This window comes from Neofelis nebulosa, chromosome 14, assembly GCF_028018385.1.
Source record: "Neofelis nebulosa isolate mNeoNeb1 chromosome 14, mNeoNeb1.pri, whole genome shotgun sequence".
Classification (NCBI taxonomy): domain Eukaryota; kingdom Metazoa; phylum Chordata; class Mammalia; order Carnivora; family Felidae; genus Neofelis; species Neofelis nebulosa.
In genome coordinates this window covers 69,157,897-69,170,985 of record NC_080795.1, presented here as the reverse complement: position 1 = coordinate 69,170,985, position 13,089 = coordinate 69,157,897, and the positions used below count along the sequence as shown (strand labels likewise).

General features: G+C 41.1%; 1 protein-coding gene across 9 annotated transcripts in view; it reads left to right on the top strand.

Annotated features, from left to right (window-relative positions):
- Window positions 1-13,089, top strand: part of LRATD2 (LRAT domain containing 2) — a 131,817-nt gene that overhangs the window by 69,531 nt on the left and 49,197 nt on the right. For 8 of the 9 annotated variants that reach the window (XM_058699058.1, XM_058699055.1, XM_058699049.1 and 5 more), the window contains one exon: window positions 577-1,406. The exons of the other annotated variant lie outside the window; for it this stretch is intronic. The gene's annotated coding sequence lies outside the window, so the exon portion shown is untranslated. The remainder of the gene's footprint in view (window positions 1-576; window positions 1,407-13,089) is intronic. 9 annotated transcript variants of the gene reach the window in all.

Genomic DNA, 13,089 nt, shown 5'->3' with positions numbered 1-13,089 from the left:
GAACTGGAGAACCCGGGAATGCTTGGACCATGCTGGGGAAATCTCTTCCCCTGTTCTATGAACTGTCACCAGCAGTCATGAAGGGTGTTGTGTGGTGTTTTCTGACCCCACTTCGGATATCAAATGTGTGTCATTTTCCCATCCCAGCTCTCTAATTCCCCAATCCCAACTGGGTATCCAGCAATGCAATGCAATTCTGACACTACCCACCCGGAGGTAACACAGACCCCAGAAGACTGCCCCTACCTCAGATGCCAGCTACGGATGGAATGGCCAGGCCACCCACACTCCTGGCCAGCTCACTCCAGATTTGGAGGCTCCCATGACTCCCTTCATCAGGTTCTATAATCTACTAAAATGACTCACAGAACTCGGAAAAACACCTATTTACATTTATGGTAAACCCCTGAGTTATGAGTAACTTGATCTGCGAGTGTTCTGCAAGATGAGCAAACATTTCCAATAAATTTTAATTTGATAAATGAGTGACGTCTTGCAATACGAGTAGTACGTGACACTGAATGTCACATGATCACAACTGAGCCAATGGTTTTCTCTCTCTCTCTCTGTCTCCAGGATTGTGGGTGATCATCTCCCATGCTTGGATGCTCCGTCTCAGACGGCGGTGTTTGGCAGAAATCAGTGATTTTTCAGAATGTCGGAAGGTGCCTACAGCTGGCACTAGTGTATTTTGTCTCTTCAAAGCACCTATGGACAGTCCTTTGCTCTTCCAGACACGAGTAAGCTTAGGAATGCTTTGCTTCACTCTAGGTCAGGCTGCCTGCAGATATAGACCCTTTCCTCTGCTGCCTTGTTGCCAGTTACATTAAACACAGTACATGACAAGAGTTTATTAATACTGTACTATAGTCAACATCCGCGAGAGCATATAAAATGGCTCCCATGCAGAAAAAGATTGAAAAGAAACGCAGTAAGAAAAAGGAGATGATTGCAGTGGAAGTTAAGAAGGAAATCATCGAAAAGTATGAACAAGGTATGCGAGCCATCGAAATTGCAAGATTTCACAAGAAGTCTACATCTACCTCTCGTCCGCAGAGGAGGAGGAGAGAAAGGTGGAGGAATCCCTCACTTCAAATGAGATTAGGGAAATGTGTAAAATTTGGGAACCTGCAAAATTTTGTGGAAAAGCACCACCTGAATAAGGCTGTAGCAGGGCAAGCGATGAATCTGTTTAACGACAACGTGACGTCACATTTGCACAAAGTCCTCAAAAGGAGGCAAAAGCAAGTGTCACTGGACAGTTTCCTTGTTAAAGTTGAACGAAGAGAAAAGGATTCCATCGAGCCAATAGATAGCAGTGATTCCGTTACTGATAGTGAAAATTGTCCTACACAATAACCCTCCTCTCTCTTGTCTCCTTCACACCCGCACAAAGGTTTTCAAAGGTAAGTGCAAGTTGATTTGTTTACTTTTCTTTCTATTTTCTTTACATTTTTCTTTATTATTTTGTAGAGTATTACAGTGTCGTCATCCTTTTTTAAATGAATATTTTTAGATCGTGGAACAAATCATCTGAGTTTCCATTATTTCTTATGGGGAAATTTGCTTTGATATGTAAGTGCTTTGGATTACAAGTATGCTTCCAGAATGACTTATGCTCACAAACCAAGGTTTTCCTGTACCAGTTTTGCATAAAGACTAGAACTCAGAAAGACAAATGGAAGAGATGTATAAGGCAAGGTATATGGTGCATGGAGTGGGGGAATGTGAGGAGCCCGTTGGGGTGCACCACTCTCCAAGCACATCGATGTGTTCTTCAACTCAGAAGCTCTCTAAATTTCGTCGTTCAAGAGTTTTTATAACTGAATCTACAGCCCCCCCCCCCCCACTTCCCTCCCTTGACATTAGGGTGGGGTGGATGGCTGGAGGGGCTGAAAGTTCTTACCTACTGATCACAGGTTGGGTTTTTCCCATCCTGATGCTATCTGGGACCTCTACCCTGTAACACTTCATTAGCATAAACTCAAATATAATCAAAAGGGGCCTTGTTATGAGTAATAAAAGACACACCTATCACTCAGGAAACCCCAGGGTTTTTAGGAGCCCTGTGCCAGGAACTGGGGACAAAGACCAAATAAATGTTTTACTGTACTTTGCTGTACAACGGGTAGTAGAGGAGTTGGATTTTAACCTAGTTATCTGATTCCTGAGGCCTTCTCAGTGTTGTTCTTTTATTTTTATGGCTTGTTACTTTATTATTATTTCCCCTACCTATCGTTGGCGTTACATCTATCATACCTCTAAAGATTCAGAACTCAGTAGTGTAAAAACACAGGTGAAGTAAAAGCCCCAAAGGGTCACAACTGGCATCTTGTGATTCATAGTCTAAGACTCCAGGATAGAGATGTGAACAGATATGCAGCTGGCCAAAGCTGCCATGCATAGTGCTTTAGACTGTTCACTGTACAAGGCCATCCAACCAAGGGCAAGTAGAGACCAGTAAAGACTGAAATCTAGTCTGTGCTCTGCTTATCCAACAGTGGGACTGCCTTGGCTTGGGAAAAGGACAGTTTAATTCCCTCAAAGTTACCATTCGGGTTAGCTGTGTCCGGCATGCAACTAACCAATGGTTACGAATGCTATAAAATAACACAGAAAAATGTTTTCACCAAGCAGGTGAAAATTGCGCTGTGTGACTTTGTTGAATGATACGAATATACCTAAAAAATGAGTACAATTCTGAAAAAGCATATGCTCAGGAAAAGTAAGGTCTGAAGTGGGATATTGGCTTTTTTCTCTTTTATTTCCTTGTTTCCCCAAATTTCAATAATATGGTAATATGGCATTTATAATGAAAATAAATATTTAAAAACAAAACAATACAATGCTATTTTTATATATATCAGGCTTTCGTAAAGACAAATTAAAGTGTGTGTGTAGGTGATGTAAATGTGTATTGGGCTGGAGGAAGCAGAGGAAGGGTTATTGAATCATCCTAAATGGGAGTAGTGAGAAGTATGTAAGGTGACATTGACAAGGGACTAAGGGCGGACTGGTTCCTGTGCACAAAAATTAGGTAAGTATTCTTTTTCTACCATCATTGACCAATTTCCCTTCTCCATCATATACTTATTTCAACAACTAAAGATTTATTTGGTGAAATAAGTAACTCTGTTAATACAAAAATGCCTCCTCTGTGAGGGTTAAGCCTTGTAGACTCTCTAATGTGCATAAACTTAATTAGATCAGCATCTCAGTGAGAGCCCAGTGTACAGGTTCCCTGTTATCAGAACTTCAGACTGAGGAGCCTGAAAGGGAGTTTTACATGCTTTCCTGTTATCAGCTTCTCCCCGTAATCACCGTTTCAGTAGAGGACCCACTTTAGAGAGATTTCGAGTTTCTGAACTGAACTTCAGAAGAATCACTTTAATAATAAATGACAAAGATAACAGGGATGATGATGTAGACACTGATAAAAACCAACACTTACTGAGTGCTTGTTATGTGCCAGGCACACGCTTGAGTGCCTTACGTGTATCTTCCCTTTTAATCCTCATCGATATTCTTACAGGGCAAGTGCTATTTTCTCCCATTTAATTGACAAGCAAATTTGCGAGGGGTATGTAACTTGCCCCCAAATCACCCAGCTTTGAAGCCCCACAGATGGGGATTCCATCCAAGTCAGCTTGCTAAGATGAGTTTCTAACTATGACATTACAGTTTTTCTCCATAACAGGGGAAAACAAATCTTTAATGTAAAGAGCTAGGTAGTAAATATTTTAGGCTTTGTAGGCCAAGAGGCAAAATTGAGATGATTATATAGGTACTTATATTAAAAAAGCAAAAACTAATTTTTACAAATTTTTAATCAATGAAATTCAAAATTTTATGCATGTTGAAATTTGAATTTCATGTGCATGTGCTTTTCATATGCCAAGAGATACTATTATCCTTTTGATTTATTTTCAACCATTCAAGAATGCAGAAACCATTCTTAGCTTGGAGGCCATACAAAAAAATCTGAGTAGGGGCTGCAGTGGTCTGATGGCCACTGTTGCAGCTGGGATGTCCTTGGGTTGGCAGCTGTGGATGGGAATGGACAGGATATTTAACCAACAGTTAGGGGGAATCGGTGATCTGAGAGTTTGTGCTGGAAAACAACAATGATGCAGAATGCCAGGAAAGAAGACTCTACCCATGTTGTCAGTCAGCTGGAGCTTCTCTGGCACAGCTACAAGGACTGCCCACCTTTCCTAGGAGTGGTGAGGTTCCCATTTTGAGCGTAGCATTGTGAGAAATTCTTCAGGGAGAGTGAACAGAATCGTTGAAATTGGAACTCATCTAGAAAATCTAGCATATGTTTGTTTAGCTGTAGGTTAAGTTTAGATGTTATAATTAGTTTGGCACTGTGCCCACTTCCCTCTCTCTTACTGTAACCCACTTGTCAAGCAGCAGGAGGGGGAGGGAAGAGGAAAGAGCAAAGGAGGACAAAGAAGGGGTGAGAGAAGGGCTGTACATATGGCCCAGGTTTTCTTCATTCTGTCTTCAGCAACTCCAATATTTTATCATACTCCGTAGAGAATGTATGTACTACCTTGTGTTCTGGAAGTCAGCCAATTCTAGTGGAGCCCAAGTGATGGAGAGGAAGGGCATGGTGAGGAGCTTCAGGACATGGTCTCATCCCCTTCTGGCTGGTTGGCCTTCAGCACATAAATCACTTCTCAGGATCTCTGCATCATCCCGTATGAAGCAAAGGATGAGCTCCAAATGTAGTGATCTTTATGAACAGACATCCTTGATTGTAATCCAAATTAGGACTAGCAATTGCTTCCAAATATATATATATATATATATATATATATATATATATATATATATATCACAAACTGAGAGTGCAAATAATGTGAATGATCACATTTGGGCCTCCAACATTAGGTACACTCTTAAATTCACTTTCAAAGAGACAAACCTGGAAGTCCCTTGGGCACCCTGCATCAAATTTTAGGAGAGAACATGAAGCTCTTACAATTAAGGTTCAGCTACATTACATTAAAACACTGTAATCAAGACCCAAATAGTAGCCACCGAACCTAGAAGAAGAGGCAAGACAGCACAAAAACCACCTCTAGCTACTAAGGAATTTGCACACATCACCAGGTCATTTCAAATTCTTGAGATATTAGCACTGAAGTTGACATGAAGGACACAGTCCTTACTTACTTCCTAACTTCGAGGAAGTTATCTAATATCCCCAAGCCTCAGTTTCCCCATCTGAAAAATGAAAATAATATCTACTGGACAATGTTGTAAGGCTCTGGTTTATTCATTCTCTCACCTATTCAGTGAGCATTTCTCAACTTTCCTCTATGCGCTCTTATGCCCTAAGGATGAGAATATATAATACATGGCCATGTTATTCAAGAAGTTCACAGATGAGAGGGAGGTGGTAGAGAGTAAGCACATATAAATCAGCGTGCCAAATGGTGCAAACTGGGCACTGTGGGAACAAACGTAGGGATACCCTGCCCTGCCTCTCTAGGCAATGAGGGTCCCAGAAAAAGTAATGTAAGTATCGGCAAGACTGAATATGGACGGATGAGCAGGGATTAGCCAAGGCAGAAGGAGAGTGAGTTCTAGGCAGAGACAGCAGCATGAACAAAGAACTAGCAGGATGAAGAATGCGATACGCTTTGCAAATTGCCTGTCTTCTGTACCCCCAGGAAGTGTAGTGAGAGAAGTTTTGGCAACAGAAGTGATTTACACATGGTTAAAAAGTTTTGCCATTTTGATTTAGTCCATGTCTCAGCCAGGCGATCAGGGTTATCATCAGCAATAAGTCATGTTGATCACAAGAACCTTCGAGATATGACGGGAATGGCACGTTAGCTCTGCAGGCTTCCTCTCCAAAACCCATGACCCCAGTCTAACTGTGAAAAAGATTAGAGACAAGCGCAGAGTGAAGGCCAATGTATGGACTCTCCGACCAGGAGTCCTCAAAACTGTCAAGATCATCAAAAACAAAAGCAATCTGAAGGAATCGTTATAGGTCAAAGAAGTATAGGAGACGGGATGACTTAATGGAACATGGTTTCCTGCATGGGACTCTGGAACAGAAAAAGGGCATTAGGGCAAAATTAGTGAAATCCAAATGAAGTGTAGAGTTCAGTTGGTTATAATGACCAGCCTTGGTTCCTTAGCGGTGACAAATGTCCCACGGTATTGTAAGGTGTAGGTGATAGAGGATACTGGGTGAGGGATATGTGGGAGCTTTCTGTATTATCTTTGCAACCAAAATTAAGCCCCAAAATATTCCAAAATAAATACTTAAATAATATTCAATATTGCATCTCTTTGACTATTGGTTAAGAAATGTAAAATGCAAAGAACTCTCCAAGTCATATTACTATCCCCGAGCACACTTCACAACCTTACCATTCTAAATCTCTTCCCAATATAATCTGTGCTGAGAAAAAGTGGCTATTTCTGAGATCAGCTCCCATTAAGCTTTATTTAAAGTGCAGGAGTTCAAAGAGAAAGAGAGTGAGATGGAAAGGAGCTCTTGGATTGAAGATTCCCTGGAGCTCTTTTCATCTGACACTTAATTTGATGTGACAGTGTTGCAATCTTTCCTCTGATATCTTGGAATCTGGGAGAAGGCCAATAGAATTTCACGCTTTCCAGTTATCTCCATAAATCTCAATCCTATAATTGGGAGGAATGTTCTCTCACAAAATTAAAGAAGAAAACTAATCTGCAATGAGCAAAAGATAAGGCAGTATGGTGGGAGGCAAGTGCCCCAACATGAAAGGGACAGGACAGGTTCTGGGCACAGCCTGGGCAAGCAGTACCCTGCCTCCTTCTCTATATGATCAGATGAGGACTTTGGGGCAGTTTCTCTTTTTCTTCTACCTCTAATATTTTAGAGAACCATATTGTAGACAGTTGAAAATATTTTCAGGGGCATGGCATCTCTTTTCACAAGACTGAATATTTGCAGAGCCAAGAGGAATTTCTAAACACTGATGTAACACAACTATATTTTGAAAGGCAATTTAGTTTCCAAACTAATGAGTCTGGATGGTTCAGCCTAATGGGGCACATTTTTCACAGAATTAAGCAATCTACTCACCTCTTCTTTTGGTTTTGCTTATATCAGCTGGGCTAGTTCTAGGGAAAGTTTGTTTCTTTTTTTCCTTTCCAGAGTTTCCCTTTCAAAGTGTACATTTCTTGGAGTCCCCCTGTTGCCTGGATGAAGACCACAGACAACAAGGTCTCCCCTGCTTCTCCCTTCTCTTTGGGATGTAACTACAGGTCTAATGGAAAGATGAGTCTCTAGATCTGGATCTCTCAAGAAACCGGGAATTTGGCCCTTACTCCCACTAATTTCCAGTGAGACCCTTGGAAGTGACTCCTCTTCTGTATCCACTTCCTTATCCGTATAGTCAAGGATGGACTATATCCTGCCCATTGTTCCTTCTAGGTATAGGTACCTGCTTCACTCTAGAGGATCCTAAGACAGGAAAAGCTTTACTCATTTATTCATTCTGTCAATCATTTCCTTAGTTGCTTATTGATTTCTTTCTTCACACATTTAAATATGTAGAGGGAACTAATCTGGTAATGAATGAATACTCAGTGAGATCTGAAAGCTTCCTGGAGGAGATAGGTGGTTAATTCCATTGTACAATTGAAAGCATTGAACAGGAGTAACCAAGGCAGAAGCACAGTAAGAACAAGAATGCTAGGTAGAAGAAATAGACGAGCAGAACCCTGTAAGGATGGGGGAGCTTGGATTTTTCCCCAAACAGCAACTACACTGGTGTGGCTGAAGCTTAGGCAGGATGGCAACAGGAGTTGTTAAAAGATAAACTGAGGCACATGAAAACTTTCAAGAGTTTATTTGAGCATACATTGATTTGAGTTAGGTGCTGCTAAACCAAAGGTGGTTGGGAACCACCACCCCCCCCCTCCCCCCCTCCCCCGCCATGAACAGGAGCTTAGGGTTAAGTCCTTATAGAGATGTGGAAGCAAAGCAAGGAAATTTTTTGGTTGGCTATAGCCGTAAGCAGTTGACTTATTTGGGGAAGTCTGGTTGGCTGTCTCGGATAATTGTTTTCCGGTTTCATTTTCTCAAATTTCAATGCATTGAGCCTGGCTTGGGTTTTGGTTTGCTCACAGGCTATCAAGGCATTAGAGTCACCCCAGCCTCATGGCCTCCTTGTTTCATTACTTGGATGGAGTGGTCAGCCATGAGGCTGGGGATGTCACAGGCTCTATCTCACATGACTGTGTGTGCTCAGCAAGGAAGGGGGTTGCTGGGAAATGACGAGGAGGAGCCTTTGAAAGAACCCAGTTAGGGAAGAAGTAGGATTCACTCATCTTCTCAAACCTTATTACAGCTCTTTCTTCAAATCCCCAACCACTGCAACACCCTTCTGTTGACATGGTCTGCACTGTGGTCTTTCAAACCTTTTTGACTATGACTCACAGTCAGAAGTAGATTAAACGTGAAGTCTCAGTTCATAGATAGATTGACACATGATTGACTGATTGAGAGATGATAGATAGATAGATAGATAGATAGGTAGATAGATAGATCATCCTGACCACATGCAATACGCTTTCTATTCTATTCTATAATTATTTCATTCCATTTCATCCCCTTCTATTCTAATTAATTTTTAAAAATTTTGGTTGTACTCACTAAACTGATTTCTTTACCCACTGTTTCCAAACACACTTGTGGCTGGGTCACGACATAAATATCTTTTTTACTGAAGATTGCATTTTAAAAAGTCTGAGCAATCCTGCTTTACAAGCCAAGGCCCAGGCCCAGACATTCTGCATCAGAGAGCATACCCCAGGCAAATGGCCTTTGACTTGAGATCACTCAGATCCCACGCTGGGGAAATTCTGTGATGAAGAGCCGGGAGGCTAGTTAATGGCCCTTGCCGTCAGCAGCTAGGGCTCCAGAAGTGGGCTGCCTTCGGACAGTGCCATTCTGAGCCAATAGCAGTTGCCTTTCAAAGCATAGTTGTATTAAATGAATTCTTAAAATGACCTGATTCCAGGCAGGGAGCCCCAGGGGATGTATGTGATGCGTGTGTGTGTGTGTGTGTGTGTGTGTGTGTGTGTGTGTGTGTAGATCATCATTGTTGATATCAGTTGTCTCAGCAAAAGGCATTTAGCAGACTTGCGTTTGTCTGGCGTGGTTGCAGTCTGCCTGGTTTATGGATTGTTGATTACAACTTGCAAGAGGGAAGGCAGGTATTTGAAATAAATCCTGGCCTAAAGCAACCTTCCAGGTCACCTTTAGGGAGGGAGAAGGCAGTGTACTGATGGGAAAGAGCCTAGCATTAGGGGTTTGAAGATGTGGAATTAAGTATAAAACTGTCTCCCTGCTTGTCATCAAATCTCTTTAGACTCAATTTCCTTACAAATCAAACAGGTGTAACAATACCCTCCCTTGGCTTCGCAGAGGCATTTTGGGGATAAAAACAATAGTGTATGTAAAAGTGCTTTACAATGTCTCAAACTCTTATACAAACGATGACAGTTTCTATTGAGTTTGAAGGATAGTAATTAATAAGTGCCTTCCAAACAGTAATAAAACTTAGAAGATGAGGGAACGCAGGCCCCAGAGAGATTAAAAGCTAGATAAATGAAACAGAGCAGTAAGTGATGAAGCCAGAATTGAAACCCAAGGCATTCTTGTTTTAAAGTCCTTGCTGTGAAGCAGTATGTTGTAAAGCAGGCTTTTCAGAGAACGTGAGATGAGCTCCAAGGCTGTGCGCTCCTTGATGAAGAGGCTGGTACAGAGAACAGAGAACATGCTCCGTCTGTGTTCGTTGAAAATAAATATCCTCTCTTGTCCTCCTCTTCCTGTTTCTTTTTGGGGCTCTTAAATTATTGTTGTGATTTTTTGGGGGTAGAAAACTACTCTGTCACCCCGCATAGCTCACTGTCGCATTTGGAGTAGCAAGAAACAAGCTGGGCTGGATTCAGGAATAAAATTTGTTCAGATTTAAAAATATGTAATTAACCAAATGCCTGTTTTGTTCATTTTCAAATAGGGGCACGAACAAGGCACAAATGCCATTAGGAAATCATACGGAAAAGGCTCACACTACAATCGCTCCAGGGCTGCTAAAATGAACTTGAAGGCTGAGACCAGTGTCCAGCATGGTTGACTCACGTCTGACTCCATTTGGGACAAGCTCATTTGGAGTTTCTTGCCCTTTCTGTGAGGGCTGTGACTTGGCTCAAGCAAGGCAGAGATCATAGCTTCCTAATGGAGAGTTTTCCCTGTATTTATTATGTACCCACTGCCCAGAAAGTCACTATTTGAGTCTTGTAAGGGCTTCCATAATGAAGGGCCACAGGCTGAAGGCCAGAAGTTTATTTTCTCATGATTTTAGACCAAGGTCAAAGCGTCTGCAGTCTGTAGGGTATTTTTTTCTTTTTTCTATCTTTTTTTTTAATGTGTTTTTTTTTTCTTTATTCTTCGGAGACAGAGAGAGACAGAGAGCAAGTGAGAGAGGGACAGAGAGAGAGAAGGAGACACAGAATCCGAAGCAGGCTCCAGGTTCCAGCTGTCAGCACAGAGCTGGATCTGTGACCATGAGATCATGACCTGAGCCGAAGTTGAACGCTTAACCGACTAAGCCACCCTGGTGCCCCATGTTGCTTTTTTTCTTAAACACCTTTCTTATTGGCTTGCAGGTGGCCATTTTCTCTTTGTGCCTTCACAAAGTTTTATCTCCGTGTGTGTCTGTGCCCAAATCTCCTCTACTAATAAGGACATGGGTCAGATTTGAATAGGGCCCACACTAATGACCTCATTCAACCCTAGTCATCTCTTCAAAGACCCTATCTCCGATAATAGTCCCATCCTGAGGTAGCAGGGGTCAGGACTTCAACATACACATTTGTAGGGGATACAGTTCAGCCCGTAACAAAGTAGTAAAAAATAAAACAAAAATGATGACAGTTGGGTCTACAAGTGACACTTCTGAGCTTTAATAAAATCTTAGGTCCTAGAAGTAAAAGGGAGACAAAATTCTTTAGTTTTGTGTATTTTTTACTTTGTGCGAAGAAATTTATTTTAATTCCTTTTTAGGCCTCTGTCGTTCACCAAAAAAATGTCTCTCTCGCATTCGAGAAGAGCAGGTTATTTCCCAAGGAAAGCAGCTATAACCACCCCATGCACTTGTACGTGTACTTTCTCACCGGAGCCATGGAGAAGGAAGAGAAATGTTTCTTCATCAAAGGGAAAGCTACTAGAGGTCAGATTGATTCTGTGTTCTTCTAGAGCCTGCCGGATGGAGAGTGAGGACAGGACTTCGTGGTGGTTTTAGATGCGGCTTGTGCTTTCATTAGGGCCTCTACCCAACTTGATGTAAAACCCGTAACTCTGTCTAGACTTCATTGCCTGAGAACCTTCTTTGGGCTTGTCATCTGAGCACTCTCTATGTTGAATTTTCCTGTTTCAGACTCTACCTGGATTTTTGGTTCCCAAACAGTGGCCACTTTTCATTTTTTCTTCATCTTTCTTTCTTCAGGTTTTTTTTTTTAATGTTAATTTATTCTTGAGAGCGAGAGAGAGACAGAGAGACAGAGAGACAGAGCATGAGCAGGGGAGGGCCAGAGAGAGAGGGAGACACAGAATCCAAAGCAGGCTCCAGGCTCCAGCTGTCAGCACAGAGCATGAAGCAGGACTCAAACTCACGGACTGGGAGATCATGATCTGAGCCAAAGTCAGACATTCAAATGACTGAGCCACTGAGGCACGCCTTTTTATTCAGGTTTTTAAAGATATAATTTACATGTGGTAAAATTCACCCCTTATTTTAGGTGTTTAGTTTGAAGAGTTTTAAAAGATGTACACATTATGGAACTTGTACTGTAACTAAGATTACAGATTATTTCTGCTCAAGTCCCCAAAGATCTCTACTACTCCTTTGCATTCTTTCTTACATGTTAAATCTAGAGCTCAAAAATGAGAGCATTAGAATCAATTCGTAAGGATGTAACTTGAAATTCAACTTTTTAGACAGATATAAGACTATTCAAATTATCTAATTCTTCTTTAGTCAGCTTTGGTAGTTTGTGTCTTTCAAAGAATGTGTCCATGTATCATCAAATTTATTGGCATAAAGTTGTTTAAAATATTTCCTTACTATCCTTTGCACACTTGTTGGCACTGTAATGATACTCCCTCTTTCATTTCTATTATGGATCATTTATGTCTTCTCTTTTTTTAACTTGATCTGTCTGGTTAGTGGTTTACCAGTTTTGTTGATAAAGTCTGCACTGAGCAAATAAGATATTACACGTGGGAGCAGACATGACCATTTTTAACAGTTTACCTCCTAATCCTAGGATGCTCTTCAACTAAACTGTTACTGAAGTGTGAAAAAACACTGGTAAGAAATTTGACTTCAAAGATGAACCACCAGCCATGACAATGATGATGCTTATTATTATTATTATAAAAATAAATAAGACTCTGTGTGTAGTATAGTTAGTCCCTGTGATTAGTGGCTTCATGGGTTATGTAACAACTACTTTAATTTGATATTGTAAATATAAAAATGAGACAAGAAGTACCCCAAACTTACACTAAGTACAAAAGCTACCTAAATGTTGTATATGCTTTTACTCACTTTCATTCTTTTGACATGTGAGGTACAAGCAGGGAGCACGGATTGGGTGGGGTGCATAACAGTGGTATTGCTGTACCCCTAGGTAACATCCTACTGAGGCCTCAAAAAAATAACAAGTGAGCAGAAAACCAGTTACTGGTCCACAATCCATCTTCTGAAACTGTGTGGTCACATGTGTTTTGAAAATCAGAATTTTCATAAGGCAATAAGGCACGTGTCTTCTCCTTTGTAACACCTTCAGCAGGGTCTGGGGCAGCATCTCATAATCAAACACACGGGGAAACCAATGACCATGAATAACCTCACAGAATTTGCTGCCATATGAGTTATTCCCAAATGCTATTTTTCAAAGACTTTTTGCATTTTGAGACTGTAGATAAAAAAAGAACTATAAACATACATGGTCAAATTTGGCCATGAAAAATACCCTAAATCTCCCATAAAAGATGGTATATCAGTTTTG